We start from the raw sequence: 25,832 nt of genomic DNA on the forward strand, positions 1-25,832 counted from the left end.
ACTTGGAGCCAGCTGCACCAGACCTGCACTACTAGTGCAATATAAAAGCATCTTTTTAGACAAATGCCTCGGAAGAATTACTGAACCTAACAGTATGAGGGAGCTGAACGCTAAAATTATTGAATAACTAGCAGGAAATAAGCAGCACAGTTTTTTTTTTAAACTTTGTAACCGTCTTTATGTCCTTTTATGACAAGTTAATATTTCTGGCTGAAGACATCTTTAATCTCCACTATTGACATACCTCGGAATTACTGTTTGATATTATTACTACGTAACAGACATGGATCGGATTCCTTTGTCTGCTATTTTCAGAGATGATAAACTATTTAGCATAAATGGATGATCACCTCTTAAAGGACAGAGAAATGCCACATGAACACAGCTACCTTCTAATAATCGCCTACAGAAATTTCTAACTTTTGATCCACTGTCCGTTCAGCTTCCTCGATTACAAATGCAGTTCCATCAAATTACTCAGGTCAGTAAATCACTCTTTTCTTGCCCATTCCCCATACAGTCACTGATATCATTAACATTCATCATTGAAACAAAAATAACAGACAGGAGCTATATTATGAATAACTCTAACCAGTAATTAAAATAATACTGATTATAGGACTCCCTCCGTTTCACCTTATGTTTATAGAAACATCCTAATGGAACTCAACTAATTTTCTTGAATTTCTTTGTTGCCCATTAACCTAATCATTACTCTATCTTGACAATAGTGTATATCAAATTCTATTATGCACAGTTTGTATGATCAGTGAAAAAGGACTGTTTACTATGTACAGGCATTCATTCCACTGCCAAGTTTTCCTCCAGCCTTTGTCAGGGTCTCCAACATATCCAACTCATTTACAGAATCAGAGAATGTTTCTGTGTTCTAACATTCTATTGGCTCATCAAGTCTGTGCTAGTGTTTTTTTGACTACTTTAATATCCACCTTCTTTCAAACAATCATCTATAATTCCCTTCCAAAAGAATTGATGGATTCTGCTTCAAAACAACTTGTCACAGACAATTACAATATAACTACTTTTGGTAAATAAAACCTGACCTCCCCTTCAATTCTTACGATGATCTAAATTTGTGCTTTTTTCTTACAATCTCACTGCCCAATAGAAACACATCACTATTTGCTAATTTCATTTCAACCTTGGATAATTGCCACTTATCATTGGTCGGTTCTGAATATAAATCAGAATCTCTGCACTTTCCTATTGTAGAATTTTTAAAGAAATATTCTATAATCATACAGCTTTAAGCATTTCTTTACTGAAAGCAAGTGATCTTCTAATAAAAATCACAGCAAAAATATATTGCAACCTAAAGTACGAGAACAAATAAGTGGATAGACAGCAAACATCTAAATAACGTTATCAGGTTCACATTATAGCTTTCCTCAGATCGGGGTGGATTGTTTCAAATCATGAGGGAATAGTTCTTGTAATGATAATTTGCAGGGGACAAGGAGGGGGCTGAAATAGTTAAATGAAATAAACAACTGTATCCCAGCTAAAAGTTTTATGCAGCCACTTGGAAGCGAAACTCATCTCAGAATGACGGATGCTGAATTCTTCAAAAGTGGGCTTAAAACCACCAACTTAACAATGTCAAAGGGAATGGTCATTGTATTGGGGATTCTTTGAAGGAAGGGTGTAGTATCAAGTTCCTGGTAGCACAGTCCACACCAATCGCAGCTGAAAGACCAGCACATTGACTGCCAGGCTAAGTTTGTTCTGTAGCAGATGTTGTACCTACTGTAACATGAAATTTGAAATTTTCTTTTTTTGGGTTCTCAAAATTTGCTTACATCACCAGAAAACTGCACAGCCCTTTGTTTTCACATCTGGTCAAAATGCTTTACCAGATAACAGCATGCTCTCAACGCCACTGTCTAAATCTCCTACCTCCCCCACTTTGGATTAACAGGACTAGAATGCAATTATTCAGAGTTAATAGGTGGAAAGTTAGCCTGCAATTCCCATATCCTAATTTTTCTAAGCTTCAAGCAAGTCAATTTAGATTGGCTTGGTGTAAACAGTCTTTTTTCTCCAAATATCTCCTCTGCTGCTGCTCGAGGGCTTGGGCTCGTATCAGAATCAAATTTTGCTTTTGTTTAATTCAAATCCTGGCTTGGGGAATCAGAACTCTAATATTACAAGGGAAATTCAAATTCAGTTTGGATAAGCATAATTTAAATTGAGTTTGATTCTCAACGTATAGGAGAACAAGACATCAACCTCCTCTCCCACAACCTTGCAAAGCTCTGATTACTTTTCAAAATGCAAGAACGGTGTGTAACAGTCTGCTATTACTTTACACCCAAATTTAGGCAATAGAGGAAGCTAGGATTCCTGACACCTGAGCTCTCAAAACAATGTGCATGAATATAATGTTTTTAACCATAGAAAAATGTCACAAGCACTTCAATGTTTTAAGTATTATGCATACATTTATTACACTATGAGGTAATGTTTACAATTTGCCACTCCCATTGCAGAACTTTACACAATGAGAGTCCACATTATTAATCTGTGCATTGAGGCCAACGTACCTGATTCATGCATCAGCTGTGGCTTAGTTGGTGGCACTCTCGTCCCTGAATCACAAGGTTGTAGGTTCAAGTCCCACTTCAGGACTTGAGCACAAAAAAAAAATCAAGGCTGCAGTGCAGTACTGAGGGAGTGCTGCACAGTCAGAGGTGCCATCTTTCAGATGAGTTACACCGAGGCCCCATCTACCTGCTCAGGTGGACACAAAAGATCCCATGGCACCATTTCAAAGAAGAGCAGGGGAATTATCCCCAGTGTCCTGGCCAATATTGATCCTCAATCAACATCACAAAAACAGATAATCCAGTAATTATCACATTGCTGTTTGTGGAAGCTTGCTTGCATAATTTAGCTGCCGTGTTTCCTACATTCCAACAGTGACAACATGTCAATAGTACTTCATTGGCTGTAAAGCACTTTGGGACATCCAATGGTCGTGAAAGGCATTATAGAAATGCAAGTCTTTCTTTCTTGGATTGTGCACAGACATTCCCTTCCATAAAAACTTGATTCCCAGTATACACTCCCATTCCACAAAACTCAGCACCACAAATGCTAAACTTATTCCATATAAATATTCATAAATGAATATAGTTATGTGTTGCTTTCTGGTAGAAGGGTCAGCCAGTCTGTTACCACCAAAGTTGTAGAAAACAAATCTATCAGAAGGTCTGATTTGATTCCCAGTCTGTGCAGAATTGACTAATCTCAGCCAGGTCAACTGCTGGGCTACAACTGGCCTCAACTGACCTGGGCACCAGAGGGGAGAAGCCAACCAAGGTTCCTGTTTTGACAACTATCCAGTCACCCCAATGGAAAGTGTTCATTGTACGAATGCCAGATCAAAACAAAATTGGGCCGGGTTCAGTAATCCTTACTGTCAAATAATCTGATGACACTCATCTAGGTTCGCCCAGAAAAAATGGACATTACGCTGCAGAACCGGAGGGCTGCTGGTATCTGTGACACTGGACTCTAGTTGAGTCAACATCTTCAGCTGAAAAGAGGAGAACAGGGAAGTAAATGGAGCAAAGTGAACCTTAGTACCACCGTTAACTAAAAGGTTTAAAAACAGTTGCTCCTCACTCACAGATATATCGCCACACATGGACTTGCAAAGACAACATTATATCGAAGCTTGACTACTGTTATTATAGAAGATGTCTTTTTTTTGTGGTTTCAAATGATTTATTTTCCTCAGAACAGTGAACTATTGTGGAATAAAGTTATGGACAGAAGTTGTTCAAGGAAGCCAGGGAGAAAATAGTAGATGCACTGAGCATCATCTACAAATCCTCACTAGATATAGGAGGTACCAGACAAATGGAGGTCTGCGAACATTGTACCATTGTTTAAAAAGGGTATGAGGGATAGGCCAAGTAGTTATAGGCTGGTCAGCCCGACCTCGGTGGGGGGTAAATTGTTAGAATCTATTCTGAGAGACAGGATAAACTGCCACTTGGAAAGGCATGGATTAATCAGGGATAGTCAGCATGGATTTATTAAGGGAAGGTCACGTCTTACTAACTTAATTCAGTTTTTTGAGGAAGTAGCAAGGATTGATGAGGTAAGTACAGTGGAAGTGGTCGACATAAATTTTAGTAAGGCATTTGACAAGGTCCCACATGGCAGACTGGTCAGTAAAATGAAAGCCAATGGGATACAGGGGAATGTGGCAGGTTGGATCCAGAATTGGCTCATGGGCAGGAAACAAAGGGTAGTAATTGATGGATGATTTTGTGAATGGAAAACTGTTTCCAGTAGTGTTCCACAGGGTTCAGTGTTGAGGAGGCATGATTGGGAAATTTGCTGATGACACAAAAATTAGTTGTGTAGTTGATAGTGAAGAGGATAGCCGTAGACTGCAGAAAGATATCAATGGTTTGGTTGAGTGGACAGAAAAGCAGCAAATGGAATTCAATCCAGATACGTGTGAGGTAATGCATTTGGGAAGGGCAAAGCAAGGGAATACACAATAAACAGGAGGATATTGAGAGGGGTAGAAGAAGTGAGATACCTTGGAGTGCATGTCCACAGGTCCCTGAAGGTGACAGGACAGGTAGAGTGGTGAAGAAGGCATATGGAATGCTTTCTTTTATTGGCCGAGATGTTGAATTCAAAAGCAGGGATGTAATGCTGGAGCTGTATAAAACATTGGTTAGGCCACAGCTGGAGTATTACATACAGTTCTGGTCACATTACAGAAAGGACATAATTGCTCTGGAGAGAGTACAGAGGAGATTTACAAGAATATTTCCATGGCTCGAAAGTTGCAGCTATGAGGAAAGATTGGATAGGCTAGGGTTGTTTTCCTTAGAACAGAGGAGGCTGAGGGGTGACTTAACTGAGGTGTACAAAATTATGAGGGGCCTAGATAGAGTGGACAGGAAGGACCTGTTTCCCCTAGTGGAGAGGTCAATTACCAGGGGGCACAGATTTAAGGTGATTGGTAGAAGGATTAGAGGGGACATGAGGAAAAACTTTTCACCCAGAGGGTGGTGGGTGTCTGGAATTCACTGCCAGGAATGGTGGTGGAGGCAGAAACCCTCAATTCTTTTAAAAGGTACCTGGACATGCACCTGAAGTGCTGTAGCCAGCAAGACTATGGATCAGGTGCTGGAAAGTTGGATTAGCTTGATTCAGCTAGTTTTTTCAGCCGGCGCGGACACGATGGGCTGAATGGCCTCCTTCGGTTCCGTAATTTTTCGATGGTTCTATGATTCTAAGTAATGCTAATAGCGAACACTGTCACTACCTGAACCAAACTAGTGCTACAAGAACGGCATTTCACACACCCTATCAAAAAGGAATGCTGAACACCAATAGTTAAGTTAAGAGGTTGGTCACCCCCATTCTAAACTCTGTCCATACTACTCCAGTCCCTTCCCTGCTCCATATTCTTGCTTGCCCATTTTCCTGATTTTAATCCTCCTACGTGATTATATCTGTTTGTCTGCCCAAAATAGTCATCCCCTTTTGTTGGATAAATCCTTTTGATCCTTGCAAATCAGGTCAAAAGGCTTCCATGGCATGACTTGTTGCCCTGCATTCAATCAGTAAACAGAGCCTGTATAGCCTTGTATGGTTTTTCTCACCTCAGTCTTGGTTGAAACTTTCACAGCACTTCTCATCTTAGCATTAATGGTCTTTCAACAACACTGTAAATTAACAAACTTGCTTTTGGTATTGACTGCTACTAACTTGTATTTCAGCTTATAGTTGCAACATTACCATTTTGCTGTATATACTGCAACAAAATAAGGCAAGTCATTTTAGATTAACAGGTTGTAGAACAAGCTGGAAAAATCTACCACAGCTCTTTGAGGATAAGTGAGGGGAATTCAGTAGATTTAATAAGTTTGGAGCAGCAAAGCCTTTGACACAGTACAGCATACGAAATACTCCATCAAATCAAAAGACAAAGAATAAGACGGATGGTTTGAGGTGGATAACTAACAAATTGATTTAAAGGAGACAATAAGTGTAGTTAAGTAAACAGCATCTACATAGAAAAGGGAGCAGCAACAACATATATTTAATGTCATAAAACATCCCAAGACACTTCACAGGAGCATTATCAAACAAAATATGACACCAAGCCACAAAAGGAGCTATGAGGCCAGATGACCAAATGCTAGGTCAAAGGGATAGATTTTAAGGAGCGTCTTAAGTGAGAAAAGTGAGGTAAAAAGGCAGAGATGTGTCGGGTGGGAATTCCAGAGCCCAGATCCTAGGTAACTGAAGCCAACACCAATGGTGGAGTGATCAAAATCGGGGATGCTTAAGAGGCTAGAATTAAGAGGAGTACAGATATCTCGGTACATGGTAGGGCTGGAGGAGATTACAGAGATAGGGAGAGGTGAGGCCATGAAGGGATCTCAAAGCAAGGATGAGAATTTGAAAATCAAGATGTTGCTTGATCTGGAGCCAATGTTGGTCAGTGAGCGTAGGGGAAACAGGTGAACAGGACTTGGTGCGAGTTAGGACAGAAGCAGCAGAGTTTAGGAATGACCTCAAGTTTACAGAAGATAGAATGTGGCACACCAGCCAGGAGTGCACTGGAATAGTCAAGCCCAGAGGTAACAAAGGCATGAATGAGGTTTCAGCAGATGATGAGCTGAAACGGGGTGAAGTCGGGTGATGTTACAGAGGTGGAAATAGGTGGTCTCAGTGGTGGCGTGAATACGTGGTCGGAAGCTTAACTCGGGATCAAATATAACACCAAGATTGTGAATAATCTTGGTTAGTCTCAGAAAATTGCAGGGGAGAGAGATGGAGTCAGTGGCTCAGTCTTCCTAATACATAATTGGCAGAAATTTCTGCTCATTCAATACTAGATTTCAGATAAACAGTCTAATAAATTTAGCAACAGTGGAGGAGTCAACAGAGGTGATGATGGTGAGGTAGATCTGGGTGTCATCAGCGTACATGTGTTTTTGGATGATGTCGCTGAGGGATTGCATGTTGATGAGAAATAGGAGGGGTCCAAGGATAGATCCTTGGGGGACCCCAGAGGTAACAGTGCAGGAACAGGAAGAGAAGCCATTGCAAGTGATTCTCTGGCTACGATTAGACAAGAATAGAACCAGGTGAGAGCAGTCCCACCCAGCTTGACAACAGTGTTGGACGAGGATGGTGCAGTCAACTGAGTCAAAGGCTGCAGACAGGTACTGAATAGACAAGGAAATAAAGTTTACCTTCATCACAGTCACATACGAAGTCACTTGTGACTTTGATAAGAGACTGTAGCAGGGCCAGAAACCTGATTGGAGGAATTCAAACATGGAGTTCCTGAAAAGATGGGCAAGGGATTTGGAAGGCAACAACATGCTCAAGACTGGAGAAGAAAGGAAGATTAGAGATGGGGCTTTAGTGAGCAAGAACAGTGGAGTGAAGGGTTTTTTTTTGAGGTGGTGGTGATGATTGCAGATTTAAAAAGTGAGAGGAACAACACCTGAAGAGAGAGAACTGTTAACAATAACAGGTAACATAACGGCCAGGAGGGGTAGCTGGGTGGTCAACAATCAGCGGTTTCATGGGAATAGGATCGAGGGAGCAGGAGGTGGGCCTCATGGACAAGCTAAGCTTGCAGGGGACATGAGGGGAGATAGGAGAAAAACTCGTTCAAGAGGCAAGTTCAGGGCTTGGGCAGCAGGGAAACTTCGAGGAGGTTTGGCCCTCTGGGCTAGTGGAAGGAATCCAATCCAGTTTCCATTTGAACTTCTGTTTTTCTAAAACAAAAATAGAAACCGTACACCAAAAAAAAACAAATAAATGTGCAGGGGTTATATCACTTTGATCCTCCTCAAGTAAAATAAAATCTTCTCTGCGCGATTACCTTTGGGAACCTTAAAAAGAGAGATGGTTTAAATTAGGATTCTGTCAATGATTTCTCTGTTAATGAGGGAACTATCAACAATGGGATGGATAACGTAATCAGCAGCCAAGCAACAGCACCCGCCACTGACCTCGAAGAAGCTGCTCACAAAGATCTTGCGATCTCTGTGGCATCGACGTCCCCTTTCCTGACATCAGGAAAGTTAAGGGGTGTCCTGCAACATTGCTGCCATCAAGCAGGATAAACAGCCAATCATGTATTCTAAGACAGCCAACTAAGAAGTTAAAACCACTGAATCCCTTCACGTTGAATTTTAAAAGTTACAAATAGCAAAATAAATGATTGGGAGATAAACGAGATTAAGGCAGTAGCTATAATATCAAGCAAACTTTCTTTTTTAAATGTGGGATTTATAACAATCATAAGAAATAGGAGCAGGAGTCCGCCATTCGGCCCCTCGAGCCTGCTCTGCCATTCATTAAGATCATGGCTGATCTGATTGTGGCCCTAACTCCACCTTCCTGCCAGCCCCCATAACCCTTGACTCCCTTGTAGATTAAAAATCTGTCTAACTCAGCCTTGAATATATTCAATGAACCTGCCTCCACTGCTCTCCAATGAAGAGAATTCCAAAGATTAACGACCCTCAGAGAAGAAATTCCTCCTCATCTCCATCTTAATGGAGAAATTTGATAGTCAACAAATATAAAATTACTATTTCAGAGCCAGCGAGGCTGTTCAGCAATAATTATGAACTTAGTTCGTCTTTAAAAACCCAGTTACATTTATTCAACAAGGTCTAAGTTTTTCAAGGATTTTACAACAACACTAACAGCGTAAGAGTGGATGTTCTTGTCACTCTACAGTGTAGAATCACTGACAACTACCGGATTTCCATCCAGATTCCAGATGTTGCTGTCAGTTTCAGGAGGTGTAATGATGGTGGACACTGACTGTTTTGCCGTCATTATTACCTCCAAATCAGGTCAATGTTTTACTGTGGATAAGATATGTTATAGTGAGGGGCTATGGTACTGAATAGCAAACATCATGTATCTGTGAATTAACCCGCATGTTTTTACAGTTTGTTATCCACAATCCTTTTCTGCTAACAACCTCTTTCTGGTTAGTTTAAATGCTTTCATCCAACTGCATTTTTAATAATGACAACTTAAACTACAGGAAGACCTCTGAAGGCACTCTGCATTATGAAGGCTCCCAGCAGAAAGCGAAAAAGAAAAAATGGAAAAGGTTAAGACAAGGGACCAAAGGTACAGGGAAGATCAAAGTTTTGATTTTGTTACTGAAAGTAGAAAGACTGCAAGGAAATAGGACGTAAGCAAGCAATTCCAGAGGATTGGAGCACAATAACTGAAGAGCAACCAACAGTGGAATAGAGGGAGCAGGGGAACATGGATTAGGCCCCAAGAAACGTTCTCCACTCCCCCAACTATACTCTCTCTTGTCTGGTGGATCAGTTATTTGATGTTTAAGCATATATATAATGCAAAGACATTTAGAAATTTTAACAATACAGTCACCAATTTTCACTGATCATTATTTAGACATTTACAGCGTGGAGATGAACTTTGTGTTAATTTACTTTCTGTATTATAATTCTTCATGTCTTACATACCAAGAGTAGGCTACTTTCAACTTACCTACAGACAATCAATTGGATTGGAAAAAAAAGATTGAAGGACTGAGTGCACCAGTGGATTTCAGCACTGTTCTTTTACTTTTGGGATCCAGGTTTAATTCCATTGGAGGGAGTGTCTGAAATTAATTTTGCCAGCTTCCATCCATTTCTTTATGAACCAATGAGATGAACACACTGCACAAAAACTGTTCATAATTCAACATTAATTGGCTCGAAAGGACAATCTCATTCAATGTTTCACTCTCTTCTAACTGTTGTTATACTTGACTCGTTGCTAATGTTGCATTCCTCATTTTAATTACTAGAAAAATGTATCCAATTATAGAATCATAGAATGCAACAGCACAGAAACAGACCATTTGGCCCACGAGGTCTGTTCTGGTCTTGTTCTACACGGATCCCACCTAGTCTAATCCCAGGATCCTGCATGGTCCCCATACCCTATAATATTCCGCTTTTTCAATAACTATTTTATCCAGTTTTAGAATAATTTATGGACTTAAAATGTTAACAGTCTGCGTCAGAGAATTTCACCTTATGGCCACACTGAGAAAAGACAATTTTAACATTTTCTATGACCATGTGTGGGGGTAAAAAAGAATGGAAATCTCTAGATAGACAAGGTCTCCTTGAGTGAACTTTTTCAGGATGCATTTAGTTTAGCATTTTCCTGAAGTAATTTTGTATTGTGTAAATGCAATGTTAAAGTTGGACCAATCTCCTGAATTTAACAGGGTGAAATTTCCACTCTGTTTCATTCCACTGGCAGATTGAGCCAACACTCCAGATTTGGGCTGCATTTACACCATAATCACATCTAGTGCAAAACCATCTATGTTGAAGCCACACTTGTAAATATAGCCTTAGAGGCACATCATTACACATCCTATCATTCCAATAGCCCTGGTAGAAATATTAGACCTACTTTTATTTCCAGTGTCCTTTCAAATAAATTACTAGTTTGGTTTTGAGGGATTTTCCCAACCTATATCTCTTAGCAAACACAATACATGCATCCACTTTGAGCAATGAAATTGCAAGCCTGCCTGGAAGCTGTGCATCAGTAATCACATAGTAGCTTACATTCAACACTGAAAGCAGCTGAGTGTGGACATGCCTAACACAAGGCTGCTGAGCCACACCTAAACTTTACAGCTGCATTTGTGAGCAAAAGCCTATTCTGGTCAAAACTGCACAATTACAGGTTTGTAAATCAAGGTGTTGCTTTGTAAATACTTTCATATACTTTCCGAACAAAAATGCAAAATGGCTGAGAAATGAGACAAGTGCATAGATATTTCAAAGGTATGTCCCTCTCGCGATGTTGGTCTGCTGTGTGACCCTTGTTTATTTTGGCAAAACAAAATGCCAAGTAGTTTTTAAAATGTGTCTATACAAACCACACCAGACTGAAGTATTTTCTGATTTCCTTAAAGCACCTAACAAAGTTCAGCAACAAGTGGTTAGACTACATCAAGATGTCAAAAACAGACACTACCTCAGGAATATTTCTGGACAAGTTTCATATTGTGTTTTCAAAAACTCAAGAAACTGTGACCACTATTTTGTTTCATAACTATGTAGATTCTGTTTAGTTCGAACACAATGAATCTACGGTTAAAAGAATCAACACTAGAGAGCTTAGAAATTATTCCAAGATATTTGCGAACACTTATTTTAAATGGGTTGATCCTTCTGCTAAAATAGTGAACATATTAAGCATTTGCATGCTCATCTTACCAATAATCACTTCTGGGCTGCTTCGCACAGTCAAATCATTGTATAATGGATGTCTGAGATTCGTTGAAGTATGACTTCATCTTCCCAGGGTCTAACTTCTTTAACTGACTACAATGACTGAAACAATGGAAACCTATGAAAATAGCATTGTGTTTTCTAAACTAAGATTAAAAGAACTGGTGGATAGATTTCAAACTCTTCCAACAATCAAAAAAAAAGAAACTCTCTTACAAAAAAAAAGTCAGTCAGTCATTTTCTGAAAAAAAGTCTCCAGATAATTAGATACATGCCCTGCTAGAAACTTTTAAAGAGAATGGCATTATTTTGCATTCTTATTTTCAAAACTCCTCTATCAAGAAGTAGCCTGATGGTAACTGGTCAGGAGGTTGCCACTGGAATCACTCTCAATTCAGCAATCTATGGGGAATTTTGATCGACGGTTTCTGTGGTAACTATTGGATTTCACAGTGCAACATTTCACATTACTGTTTTCCTAATTAGAATTTTAGCAAAGACAGCGTCTGCTCCTATATATTTAATAAATACTCATTGTTTGAGCACTTCTACAAACTACTCAAAGTTCAATTGACAATCAATTCCTATAACCAATCTTTCACCCCCTCCGCCATCTCCCCACCCCCCCCCCAAAAAAAGTCATTGTTATTCTGCGTAATACAAGCATGTTCTTGGTAAAATGTTCATGCTTTTGAGAGAAGAAACCCCCTTAAATGATGGAAGATTAAGTGCAGAAAAGTCCAATTACAAATAGATAGATGTGTGTTACATGTAGAAATGTGCATAATATGTAGATCTATATGGTTACAATCAGAAATATAAATATAAAAGGATGCATCCAATTAATATTCTTCTTAGAAGTACAGCAAGTTCAAGTGCAAGCCCTTAACACAAGGAATGCCAATGTGTTCTAATCCTTAGATAAATATAAAACAAACAAATGTAAAGAAATTGTCACACACACCTTATGATCAACACTGATATTTAAAAGATAAATTGTCCATAAATCTATATCCAAAGTTCAATCCGTTAACTATAACAGAACACTAATACAATCAATTATATGAATGATATTAAAGAGCAAAGATTCAGTAGAATGTTGGCAGGAATGAGAAGTGATCTTCATGATCAAAGTGGGAAACATTTTAGGACTTTAAATCCAAAAAGGGTGTTCAAAATTCTGAAAAGTCTTCTGAAAGATTAATGACCAGAAAGACTGTTTTCACTGGTTAGCAAATTAGTAGCAAAATGACAACGACTCATGATAACTGAAAGAACAAAGAGGAAAGTTAGAAGAATTTTTTTCCTGACAGAGGGTTATTAGAACATGGAACACTTTAGCACAAGTGGCTTTTGAGGGAGAAACTAAGACTCAATTTAAAAAGGAAATGAAACAGAAATGTTGGGTGATTAGAGATGGACAGAGGAAATGTAGACTAGCATTTCAGGATGAGGGTTTCATCGAAAACATTCCCCTGTCTTTTCTCTTTACCAACACTGATCTATCAGATATCTCATTTCAACATTTACTGTTATTTTTCATTTTCATTTCAAGGGAAATTGGATAATTAAATGAAAGAATATAAAAGGAAACAAAAAGTCCAAGGAAATGGGATTACAGTAGATAGCACCAATTAAAGAGTTACTGTCAGCACAGGCATGTTGAGTTGAATAGCTTCCTTCTGTAATTTCTACTGATTCTGTAACAATATATACTTCTCCTTCAAAGTAAACAGTGAGTTTGTTGGGATAATTCACCTTATTAGCATTCTAACGACAGCAGCAGACATGCCTTTTTAAACTTCGTTTTGGACCTACAATCAGAAATGGGTTATTTAATTGGTTGGACTAAAGGTTTATGAGAATTAGTACCATACATTTGGAACCTTCCGTTTTACAATGCTATGCCACAGGAACTGGGGAACACTGGCCATATGAATGGTTCCATGGCACTGTATTAACTGTAAACCACGCCCCCCCCCCCCCGAGTTCACCACTCCTCCACTTTTGAGGAGAATCTCTACCCTTTCAGGAAGCCCATGCACAAAAACCAAGAGAACTGGTCTCATTTTTGCTCTAGCTTTTCATTATACTGTATCCAGACTCTCACATTTCTGAAATGTTAGGACCTACAAAGAAAGAGTCCCGGATGAAAAAAAAACTTAAATTGCCTTTGATTAACTTAATTCTTTCATAGGTTTGCTTCAGCTAGATTTTGCAAACTTGGGAGCTGCAGTAACTAATGAAGCCAGTTACAAGTTGAAGCAATTGCTCAGGTAACTGGGCAAATGCTGAGCAACATTTGGTTACCCAGAGTTAAATGGGTAACAGTTACTTTAGCAAGTGTTTTCTATAAATTCTAGACTTCGTATATAAAGGTATAGTTCTTACTTTTAACGAGTACATTTGCAAAATAATTGTCAGAAGTTTCAAAAGATACAAGAAGTATTTTTGAAGATATCAGTTTCAATTCGAGCTTTTTGGACATATTTAAAATTAGATAATTTCACTGAACCTTTACATATCCAAGGATAAAATACATTGAATACCAAACACTGGTACTCTAACCACAATTCCTGATGACTCAGTAGGACACAAGATGTCAACCCCTAGGCAAGACAAGTATACTACATTCCGAAAACCGAGATGGGCGAAGTATTGATTTCTAGCTCTTATATTCACATCACTGAACAAACAATTTATTTCTGACTACAGCTTTGGAAAATGGAGTGGGAAAACTGGTAATCATGTTGTTAGACTGCAGTACACCTCAAGATGTGAATAAACTATATACCCCCTAAGGTATGAGGCACAGATTACTCCTTTTCCTGTTAATGTATACTGGATGCTGTATCCCTTTTCTACAGCTCTTATGTTGAATCAGCTTTGTCAACTAAAAACCATCAAATATGCCTATCCTGGCTAATTGACCAAAAGTGCCATCAGTAAATGAAGTAAACATCAAACTAGACCCATCTTATGTGTAAAATAAAAGTAATCAATATGGAATCCAGTAATGAAATTAGGAACCAGCAACTTGTTAAAAAAATTATAAATCCAACATATGCAACTCCCTGTGGTGGGCAGAGTAAAAGGATTATGGACAGATGTGGAGAGAAGCAAGTTGCTCACAGTTTCACTAGGAGGTCATTTCAAATATGAAACTTGATTTAAATTTTTTATTATAGCTTTGATATAATTTGTAGGCTTGGTGGCAGGGGAAGGTGGGTGAAGGAAAGCAACGCTCATTCAAATTTTAAAAAGGCAATATCAACAGTTTCTAAATGTTACCAAGTAAGGAAGCTTCTTCAGGAAGAATGCTTAAGTACTTGGAAAACTTTGTACATCAAACATATACTCATGTGAACAGAAATAAATATTTTCCAAGAAGAATTACACTTTTGCCTCCATGCTAAAACTTATTTCCTTGCAGCAGCTTTTCAACTTTTCCTGAGGTCTTCCTGAAATAATTATTGTTCTATCACAGGCTAGTCTCATCTAACTATGACTAATGCATAGAATTCTTCAATCCCACTCACACTTCAGGCTAATATATTTAATCATATCGATGATAATATAAGAAATGCTTTTTCAGCAACAAACGCAAGTCCAGGTCTGTTCCATTGACTTTATGTCAAGTCAATACCAAAAATCATTTTTATGTTTGAGAAATGATATACACCAATGATCCTTGGGTGATAGTGTCTCAAATCCTTGGTCAGTTTATTTGCTACAGCTGTGTGAATGCATCCTTTCAATTTACTAATAAAGTTTATCCATTATTTTCAAATAAATCTTCACATTTTATATAATCTAACAAAACCATTAATCGTTAATTGCAGTTAATAGCCATTTATTATTATTCTGATGTACAGTACTTACAACCTTTTGCTCCCCAAGTTCTAGTAAACACGATTAAAATTTCCACGATGCTACAGGCGTACGAAGCATCTTTCAAAATACAAAACACCTTCGCCCATGCTCTCAGCCTCACTGCTGATTGCAAGTTGCAAATTCAAAGGTTGGTTTCACCAAAACTCCAGCTAGATCTATGAAAAAGTTAAAGCCTCAGAAACATTTATGCACTGGGGTACAAAGTATGGGCTGCAGAAGTCAACTGACACTAAACTGTCAAGTATTGAACAAATGAACAAACTTGTTCTGGAAAAAGCAACTCATCACATCTCACAGAATCATCACCAAGTACTTCACGAAGAATGAACTACAGCATGCAGTTACTGTGGGAAATAAGACTTTGTACTGAATTTTATTTGGTAGATTTGTTTCCTAAATCATTGAAAATACTATTTACAACATCTCTGTTTTCTAGCATATTTCTGCTTGAAACAGCAGTTTGTGTGCCACTAGCAGAGCATGCTTCACAAGTTAACTAATCTTATAACTGTAAGACTTTACACAGATATTCGGTTAACAAGTTACTGTACATTTTAGTAAGTTTTATCATGATTAATTCATTCATTCATTAGCTAACTGAAAGCTTTCCACCAACTGCCTAACTGGCTAGTTCAAAGTAACCCAAGTTTATCAGCTCAGACAATATCTAAGAAACACCATTTCAATTGTGCAATGTATTTTATGGTCATGCACACTTATCCTTTGTCACAATATCAACAACTTCACATTGAAATAAGAGTCGACAATCCACTCTTCTGCAGGGGTGGGGGGGGGGGGGGGTGGCGCAAAAAAACAGTTCTGTATGTTATGAATGTTGAATCAGACTCCAACACATACTCTCCTTCTAGCACATGAATGTATAACTCAAGCACACATGCTCTGAGTCAATTTCCAGCAAAGTGATTCACAGCAAAAAACACACATTGAGAGATTTGGGACGCAAATCTTCCAGATAACATGCAGTACAAAGCTTAGCTAATCTTTTGAGCATTTGAAGATAATTGCTCATATCTTGTTAAAGATACAGTACTCCTCTTATAAGCCTTGATAGTCTGGATTATCAGTCATCAAATTCATAGATAAGTCTCTCTCACCATGTATAATCCTTGTCATAATGTCAAAGGTGGTTTCTGATGATAAAAAGGTGCTAGAACAGAAAATGAACACTGACTGCAGCACTAAAACTCCATATACTAAAAATACATGTGTTTTCTCGATGTGTCATCTCCTGCATCATTAACAAGGATATTTACACACACATTTGTTAGAACACAGGTTTCATTTTAAAAGAATTAATAGTTTCTGAAAGGCAAATAACAGTCTCTTCAGTTCTACCTATGATAACAGTTCCAAAATAAAGTGCACAAAAATATTTAAGAATCTCAAAAACTAACTTCAAAGGACTACATGTTCACCCAAGCTCCTTATGACTTTAAAAGGATTCAGTTCTAAATGTATACTTTTCCTGGCAAGTGCTTAGAAATAAAACTTAAACAACCCTTCTCTGTTTAACAGTTGATGTGCAATATGTAAAAAGCATGCAGTTTACAAATGAGGCGTCTCTTTAAATCACCATACAGCAGATTGAAGAATACTTTGAAGATACAAGCTTGGTCGTGAAAAGTACTTGGACTATTTCAGCTCATTTATAAATTTGAAATCTGCAGATTTAGATAGAGAAAATCAAATGGAAGAATAAAAGCCAAGATAATTCCACTTTACCCAAACTGCCTTAAGAAATGATTTCTTGACATGCAAGCACAATGGTTTTTCTCTACAATTTCTTTTCAATTTTGAACGTCAAAATTCAAACCAAACACTTGGATCCATTTCCAGCAACTTTGTCAATTTTCATTCACACACATGTCTGGCAAACGCCAGAAACAAAAACAAACGAAGAAGAAAATGAAGAATCCAACTTTAAACTAAAATTTATGAAAATGCATCAAATGCCTCATCCCAATTCATTCTACAACCCTGTTTCTTCTGCATGTTGTTGTAAAGTAAAGAAATTAATTTTAATAATCTTACAAGCATATTTTCATAATTAGTATTCAAATAGTTTTAGAAAATTTCCTCCAAATTTTCTGACTTCAAGTAACTGTCCAAATGTTTTGGTAACTGTAGTTATACAAAGATTCTTTCAAAGAAAAAGAAAATGCCTTCAATTTTCAACTCTACTCCAGATTACAAATTGAAAAGATCACTGTCCGTAAAAACTACACCTCACAAACATGTTAAAACCAACAGTTACTTGAATTTACTAACAGAAAAACAATTACTAATGAATGATTCTTAACTTAGTTTGTAAAATTTTAATCTTACTTACAACAGATAAATCTCTTTGCCTTTTTCATTTCTGTGGTTCTATTATAAGAGCAGTTAAAATGTGTTTCATCCAACACTTGAAAATTCACTTTCAATAAATTAATTTTGTAAAATATCTGAATATATATTAATGCTCCATATTTCATTGTTATGTTACTATAGTTTGATGAGCAAAACATCTAAACATCAGGGCATATATGGATTGAAACCATTACGCAGAAGAGTAGAGATTTAGTTACAATCTTTTGTAATAAGTAATAGATATACATCTACTGTTATTTAAAATGCACTATTGTGTTTTTTAAGATTGGAACTTAACCCAATTTGGAACTTTTAAAAAAAAAACAAGTAATCACTAATATTAACGTTAGAGTTTTAATACCATCAATATTCAATGACACAGGTAAAATGTTTACACAGTTCAAAGTTTATCAGATCAAATTAAAAACCAACTCTCTCATAGGCTTATTGTTATACTTTTCCACTGGATTTATTTCAATTACAATCTAACATCACATTTTAAAAGATACTGCACTTGTGAACTTGACAATTTCTCCACAACTTGCATCGATCAAATGGTCAAATTCTTCTGATAAAAGCAATTTTATTTAAACATAAAGCTATGCCTTACAATTCTACAACTTTTCATATTTAATCTATATTTGAGACACAAAATAATTTGTTAATTTTTAAGGGCATTTAATGTTACTTTTTCCTTCATTGTTTCAAAGTTGGTTAAATGCAAATGGTAAGGAGCATCTGTCTTTAAAATCTGTTTCACAAAGTGAAACAGCAGCAGTCAAAACAAAAAAAAAAATCTATTTCACACTTCATAATATTTAAAAGATAAAAGGGCACACAAAAATTTATTCTGAAACAGATCAATCCCAACATTTAACACACAAAACTTGTATAATCAATTTTGCAACAAGTTGAAACTTGTTAAAAGTTCCAACATTTGCCAATTTACAGGTACATTACAAGGCATAAAGAACTCCAACTAAAATGATTTAAATACGACCCATCGTGTCCTAAAAGACCGAAGAAACCAAACTATATACCATCTTTGATATAACTGTGATATTTCTAAGATGAACATCGGGTTTGTGTGTTACAATTTTGACTTTTGGCTCTGATATCATGGCAATTAATCATTCTTTAGAATACAGTACATCTTAACTGTCTTCCTTGTTATTCTTCTATTTTCTTCATTGTTTCATGCAAACCTTAAGTTCACATATTCTTGAATCTATAAACTTTGGTTAAGTTAAACTCTCAGATAGGATTTGAACCATCACTTTCTCTAGTAAGTTACAAATATTTCGCAATTTCTGCTGAATTAGTTTCCAAAGTAATTTTGATATTTTTATTACTATCTTTTCAAGTTATCATGTACACGTTCCATAAAAAATACATTCATCACCTCTGGTGCACCTGATGAATTATTAAGGCTGGCACACTGGGATCTTAAAGAGTAAAAATCTAAAATAAATTAATATATTTATTTCCAGTATCCAGAGTTTGATATTACAATTTGTATGTCATACTCATTTCAATGCTATCACATTCTATTTTCACTCAAAAAGTTACATAAATTCAATCTCGCACCTTACGTCCTACACACAAACAATTTTCTGACACAAACATTTTCAATTAGTTTGTCAGCAACGACAAATAGTTACCACATCACTCTTTTTGCAACAGAACAGACACATTTAATATAACATTTTGTTTACTATAAGGAGAGTATACATTCGGATTGTCAGGTAAACATATTACTTATTCATTCTTTCAAAGCTGTCCTAGGAATATCTTAAGTTGTGAAATTAGCAAGACAAAGCTGACTCCTTAGAAAAATATATATGTAAACACAGTAACAAGTTCTGAAAGTATTATATATCTGCAAATCCAAAATATGCATAGCTTTAGTATCAACTGGAATTTGAAAGTTAAAAAAAAATGTTTCAGGTAACATGAGCAAGAGGAAAGCAAACGTGTCCTATACTCAGGGGCAAATTCTTAAGATTACAACACTGAACTAACGCTAATCGTTACAAAAATGTTCACCTTATATCCATAGTTATTAACATTATTTAACATTACAGATTAAAATGTTTATTTTTAAGTTTTAAGCTTAAAACAAGTACAACGCGGTTTCCACTGGGTTTCATCAATATTTACAATAGTTGAACACTAAACATTTATTTTTTTTAAGTAGGCAAACAACTTGGAAATACTACTTTTAAATACCCTATTTCTCTCCAGTTCCCCTTACAACTAAACGAGCTCACGTGTTACTACACATTCTGGAGTAACGACGAAACAGTTTTCCATGCAATGCAGGACAATATTTGTATCTCTTCAGTGCAATGGTCGATGGAACTCAACGGGGCACCAGCGCCAAACAACTCGAGTGTAAACAAGTGCAATAGTTATCCATTTTAAAACAAAACGATAGATTTTTCGTGAAAGATTTTAGTTATCTACATATATTTTGTCACAGCCCAGCAGCGTGACCACCCCCAACGCCTGACTCACAGCAACAAAACCGTAATATGAGCCACAAAAAATAACTAGTTAATGTTAACCAACTTCATAACGTGCAACTTTTAGAAGGGGAGGGGGAATAAATCCTGAAACGTAAAGAGTTTGGAAAACGTCCGATTCCGAAATATTTACCGACTCACAAACGAAATTCATAAGTTTAAAACTTTCCAATTCAGAATCGTGACAAAATTCCCTTTCTAAAGAAACTCTCCCCGCAATAAAATTACACTGCATTTCAACAGCGCGGCGTGAACCATCAGAAGATACAGGATTAGAGACACGAAACTTACTCCCCAAAAGACGTTTTTTTTTTGGATCACGTAATTTAAAAAAAAATCACCAAAAATGAAGATCTGGCAAAGGGGGGGAAAAAAAACTCTTGTAAATTAGAAAGATTTCTGCAAGTGGGATTTTTACTGCCTTGAAATACTTTGAGGGAGGGCGATTTTGACTGGCAACCCCCGCGGAAAAAACTTGAGTGTATAATATAATAAACCCGAGCTAACTCGCTCACTCACAACTCACTCTCACACACACACACACACAAACTGCCCAGCAAAACTTCCCAGCACTTCACTAGTCAATTTCATCCCCACAACCCGCACTATTCGTTCCAGCAATCAGCACAAACTCACCGCCGTTGACTCGGCATCTCTTTCCGATAAGTTTATGCACGCGATCTCCACTTTCCAAATTTTGGAAATTATTTTTCTCTATTTTTCACGGCCTAAAAAAAATTCTTTCCCCAGCTTCTTTTCAGAAGCCATTGTGCGGAGGATGCTGGGAGTGACGTCAGGGGGTTTCGCAACATTGGAGGCTGTTGCTGCTGCTGCTGCTGGCGTCCAGGAGATAAGAGGTGGGCAACTGCAGATACATCCATTCATCCATCCATCCATCCAGCTGCCAGCAAAAGCAAGAGTGCGCAGGGGCCCCTTTAAATGGCATCATCTAGCTGCTGCTGCTACTACTACCTTTGTTTTTGGAAGTGGGTACAAGAGAGTGCCTGGCATCCAGACCACAGGGTGCAAAGGAGATGCTTGGAAATTGACCTCTGCTCCACGCTGGCGGGGAACATGGACTTTCCATTCAAATGAATATGGGTTAGCAAGTCTTGCTGCTTTTCTTTCTCATCAGTGCTGCCTCTTCTCCATAAGTTGGACGTGGATAACTGGCACAATGTTGAAGAGGAATGGATGTTGCTCCAGCTGCTCCCATCAGTTGGATATGTTTCTCCACCAAAGACGAAGTTTATAAGGCAGGAATATTATTTAAAGTTATCTGGATGCTACCTCCTTAATCTATCAATAATAGGAATGAGGAACACAGGTAGGACTTGGATCATTGCTGTTAAGTCATTGAGCACACTCAATGCAAAAGAGTAGCCAAATGGTCCATTCATTATTAAGGCTGGCACATGGATACAAACTGGCCAAGTCTCACTCATTGGAAAAGACAGTTTCTCATTATAATTTTAAAATGTAATACATTTTGATGGATGTCAATCTTGAAAGTTAACACAGTTTGGTTTCAGCTGCAATCTATCTCATCTTTTTGTGGTCATTAATCTCCGTTCTAATGTTTTTTCTCAATGTTCCCAGTGCTGGATACTGTCTTTTAATTGCCTGTAATTGAAAGGCATGGACAGTGAATAGAAGCATGTTTTGTCCAAGCAGTGAGGTGAGATATTGCTGGTCTATTACACAAGGAAATAGAATGTGCATTCAAATTACTGACCAACAATTCATACTAGTTAAACTTGAACATTGATGTTGATTTTTTTTCCTTCCAGTTGTTAAATCACTGACAGACACAGGAATTCTGAGGAGCAGTAGTTGCTGAGGGATATTTCACTGAAATCAAATTTTCACAATTCCTTGACTGCTGCCCATTTCCTATTAATCTAAACATGTGTTGAAATAAAGTCCAGAAAATAGCAAGAGCACGACTTCTGCTCCCTTCAAAATACAAGCAATAGATGCATCTGTTCCATTGATGTTGCAGACATACAGACACAATTATTTGCCTGACAATAGCTGGAACATTTAAATGGCAGCTACTAGAATATATCGCTCAATGAAATCAGAGGAGTGAATATAATTTGAAAGTGAATGAGTGGACCATTGGACAACAAGTTACTGAGACTGATTATCTCATCCACATATGGCTACTTTGTTCTAGGATCTGTGCTTTCCAAATCTGAGTTTGGATACATTTCTACTGTCCATTTGTCAAATTGGAAACTTACACTAGACAGAGGTGAAATAGATTTTGTTCCTTTCCATGTGCATTATACTGTGCATCAGATGCCTTTCTTGCCTTTCAACAATTGTAGGGATAGATACTGAGGGACAGATATTGGAAGGCAGATTATTACTACTTGTTGGTAATTGAAGAAATACTCATAAAACTGTCAACTTGATGTCAATAATGCATGGATAATAGTAACAGATTTCTGTTCGATTCCAGAAGTTAGAAGAGAATACTTTGAACTGAAAAGTCAACCGAGTTAATTTTAATGGTACACTGATACTAAGACCCTGTCAATGGTTGGACCATAGAAATGATACAGTAGTTAAAAAGTGACTGTCAGAGATATACTCAATGGATTCCCATCAATGCATTTCGACAAAATAATGTTTTTTTTTATTTCAATCTTGTGAAAAGAAAGCAAAGCAATTGCACTGTATGTTTTTATTTAATTTAAAACATGTCATGAAGAAAGAAATTTTCCAAGATTCTTTACAAATTAGCTACTTTGTTCAAGTTGTTCACCCAGGAAACACTGAAAAATGTATATGTAGACAATCAGTTTTGAAAAATATAATGTCCATCTCTTGGAGCTCTTCAGTTGAATTATATTACCATTCTATGTCTGAATGGGCTTTAACTGTCAAGAAGTCAGACATGCAGCTTAAATATTTCTTTTTAAGTAATCCTGGTGCTGCTAAAAAGCTTATTTTATCCACAAATTGGAACAGGTAAAATAAATAGAAAAACTGTGCCTACCCACTGTTTCTGTTTTAAAAAATAAATAATGTTTGTGCTTGGAGTGCTTTGTGTTTTACAGTCAATTAACATCCTCTCTGTACTAACGCTTTGTCTTTCAACACACCGTTAACATACCGTTTGCCTTTGTTCCATGACCTTCATTTGTGGCTATTTGTTGCCATATTTAGACTTTTCTGCTGCGATTTGTTACAATGTTCTAATTTAGTTGTGAGCACCTGGTATCATTTTCTGATTCTATGTCATGTCTACTTGGTACCATGTTTGAAATCTGTTGCTTTAGGTATTATATTCTCATTCTCTTGTGGGTATTTGGGGCAGAATACCAACTACACACAATAGAACCAGAATGGATATCAAATGCCTGCAAGAGAAAATGGGAGCTTGTACCAAATACCCACAGTCGAATTTGAACAGAATGCCAAATATCCATTACTGAATCCAAATATGGTATCAACCAGAAGCAATACCTTACCAAGAACCTACAACATAATTGGAGCCTAATGCCGCATTGAGCAGTTTTGGAATATGGTACTAAATATCCCTAGCAATATTGGAATATAGTATTAAATACTCACAACATTATCAGAGTATGCTACTAAATACCCACAACAATTTAAGAATACAGTAATAAATAAGCACAACAGTGTTGAAATATGGTATTGAATACTCACAACATGATTGGAATCTGGTATTAAATACAACAGAATCAGAATATGGTACTAAATACTCAACAGTATCAGAATATGGGTATTAACTTCCCAAAACAGAATTGGAATGTGGTAGTATCTACCCAGAACAGTATTGGAATATGGTACTAAATACTCACAACAGCATTGGAATATGGTACAAAATACGGCAGTATCGGATTCTGTATTAAATACTCACGACAGTATTGGAATATGGTATTAAATACTCACAACAATATCGGAATATGGTATCAAGTACTCACAACAGTATCAGAATGATACTAAATTCCCACAACATGATTGGAATATGATATTAAATACCCACAACAGTATCAGTATATGGTATTAAATACAACAGTATCGGAATATGGTATTAACTACCTAGAACAGATTCGGAATATGGTATTAACTACTCAGAACAGTATCGGAATGTGGTAGTATCTGCCCAGAACAGTATTGGAATATGGTACTAAATAACCCATGACAGTATTGGAATACGATAGTATCTACACAGAACAGTATTGGAATATGGTACTAAACACCCATGATAGAATCGGAATATGGTTCTAAATACTCACAACAGCATCAAACTATGGTATTAAATACTCACGAGTATCAGAATATGGTATTAAATACCAAGAACAGTATTGGAATATCATACTAAATACACACAACAGAATCGGAATGTGATGCTAAATACTCACAACAACATCGGAATGTGGTACTAAATACGCAACAGCATCAGAATATGGTACTAAATACTCAGAACAGTATCGAAATATGGTACTAACTACCCACAATAGTATCGGAATATGGTACTAAATACTCAACAGTATCGGAATGTAGTATTAACTACCCAGAAGAGACTCGGAATATGGTATTAACTACCCAAAACAGTATGAGAATGTGGCAGTATCTACCCAGAACAATATTGGAATATGGTACTAAATATGACAGTATCGGAATATGTATTAAATACTCACAACAGTATTGGAATATAGTATTAAATACTCACAACAGTATCGGAGCATGATACTAAATGCCCACAACATGATCAGAATATGGTACTAAATAGTCACAACAGTATCAGAGTACGATGCTAAACATAAAATACTAGTAGAATAAAGTACCATCTTCAACGGATTTGGAATACGATACCATATATGCACATCAGAACCAAGAGATCACAACAGATACCCACAGCAGAATTGCAGCACAGGACAAAATAACCATAGCACATTAAGCTGTGGTACTAAATACCCATATTAGAATGAAAGTATAATTCAAAATAACAGACTTGCTTTGTGCCAAATATATACTACAGAAACAGAAAATGATACCAATTGCCCACAATAGAATTAGGGCATTGTAAAAGAATCATCACTAAAGAATCAAAATATGATAACAAATACCCACCACTGAATCAGAAAATTGTACCAAATAGCCACAACAGAATTAAAATACAGTATGAAATACACATGAATGAGAAAGTAATGCTAAATACTCACAACAGAATCAGAGAGGTGATCTAATTGAAACCTACAAAATACTTAAAAGGATAGACAGAGTAGATGCAGCTAAGATGTTTCCCCTGGTTGGGGAGTCTAGAACCAGGGAACACAATTTCAAAATAAGGGGGAAGCCACTTAGGACCAAGATGAGGAGACATTTCTTTACTCAGAGGTTTGTGAATCTTTGGAATTCTCTGCCCAGAGGACTGTGGAAGCTCAGTCATTGAGTATGTTTAAAGCAGAGATTGACAGATTTCTAAATGCCAATGACATAAAGGGATATGGGGATAGTGTGGGAAAAAGGCATTGAAGTGGATGGTCAGCCATGATCGTATTGAATGGTGGAGCAGGCTGAATGGCCAACTCCTGCTCCTATGTTCCTAATATTTCAAAATGAAACTCTAAACAGAATTGGAACTTATTAACAAATACCCACAACAGTAACAGAATTTGGTCACAAATACATAGAGCTCAATTAGTACATGATAAAAAAAAATACCCAAATATCCACAACAGGATCA

At 37.0% G+C, this 25,832-nt stretch overlaps 1 protein-coding gene across 2 annotated transcripts in view; it reads right to left on the reverse strand.

Moving 5' to 3' along the window:
* plagl2 (pleiomorphic adenoma gene-like 2) overlaps positions 1-20,858 on the reverse strand; it is a 172,330-nt gene extending 151,472 nt beyond the window's left edge. For both annotated transcript variants that reach the window (XM_068048358.1, XM_068048354.1), the window contains exon 1: positions 20,741-20,858. The gene's annotated coding sequence lies outside the window, so the exon portion shown is untranslated. The remainder of the gene's footprint in view (positions 1-20,740) is intronic.
* Between the last annotated feature and the right edge of the window lie 4,974 nt (positions 20,859-25,832).

The sequence above is a fragment of the Heterodontus francisci genome, chromosome 16, assembly GCF_036365525.1.
Source record: "Heterodontus francisci isolate sHetFra1 chromosome 16, sHetFra1.hap1, whole genome shotgun sequence".
Classification (NCBI taxonomy): Eukaryota; Metazoa; Chordata; class Chondrichthyes; order Heterodontiformes; family Heterodontidae; genus Heterodontus; species Heterodontus francisci.